Here is an 852-nt window from a genome sequence, read left to right as displayed (position 1 = left end):
ATTTTGTCCAGATTCTTTCCCCTACAAAAAAAACAAACAAACAAACACAAAAGTACATAAATATCAGAAGTTTGATATAGCAGGATGCGATATCACACACCTCTACCCACTGAACAGAATTCCTGAGTTTAAGTTCAGAGTTGAGAGCAAACCGGAGCTGATTTTTCTTGTGCTTTCGGGTCAGTATTGGTGCTGGTTAGGGATGAACAATGTACTGCAAATGTAATGCAATGATGATATTAGCATTTACGCAACATTCATATTGCAAAGCACTGCTTGGAGCACATTTTCTGAACATGCCAATGTAATCTCTATCTTCTCTAGAATCAAGACAGCAGATTCTCACATCGGACAAAAATGGCCAAAAATGCTAAACATCAGAGTGACGGAAGCTTAGAGAGAGAAAAGAAGAAAACAGGCACAAAGACATGCTGAATGTTGTTGCTTACATCTGGAAATTTCACGCATGTTCACAACAGTAGGGGGTAAAGAGATGATTCCTTTACTCGCCATCTGATTACCGTGGTAGAACACTTCTCTTACCTCTGTTACAGCCCCTGGCCTCTTGAGGCTGTGCAGGCTCCCTTTTGTTATGCAGGTTCAGCTGTGAGAGCACACCTTCCTGATTGGCTGTAGGAAAGCAGCTACACCATTGGACCAGCAGAGGATTGTCAAGCCAATCAGACGTTGATGAGGCCCACCTGTACCCTATAAAAGGCTCCTGAATCATTCCTCTAGTGGGGCAGCTATTTTGAAGAGGTTCTGTGAAGCTGCCGCCTCTTTTTTTTTTTTTTTTTTTGGTGTTTGTAAATTTTTTATGTTTGTTTTTTTTTTTTTTTTTTTTTTTTTTTT

General features: G+C 40.1%; 1 long non-coding RNA gene across 1 annotated transcript in view; it reads left to right on the top strand.

Annotated features, from left to right (window-relative positions):
- Positions 1-546: 546 nt before the first annotated feature.
- Positions 547-852, top strand: part of LOC106936978 (uncharacterized) — a 9,181-nt gene continuing 8,875 nt past the window's right edge. The window contains exon 1 of the long non-coding RNA XR_001422281.1: positions 547-606. This is a non-coding gene — a long non-coding RNA (uncharacterized LOC106936978). The remainder of the gene's footprint in view (positions 607-852) is intronic.

The sequence above is a fragment of the Poecilia latipinna genome, unplaced genomic scaffold (genome assembly GCF_001443285.1).
Source record: "Poecilia latipinna isolate Pla-1442-1.1 unplaced genomic scaffold, P_latipinna-1.0 Scaffold2253, whole genome shotgun sequence".
NCBI classification, from domain to species: domain Eukaryota; kingdom Metazoa; phylum Chordata; class Actinopteri; order Cyprinodontiformes; family Poeciliidae; genus Poecilia; species Poecilia latipinna.
This window is presented reverse-complemented; position numbering and strand designations above follow the sequence as displayed.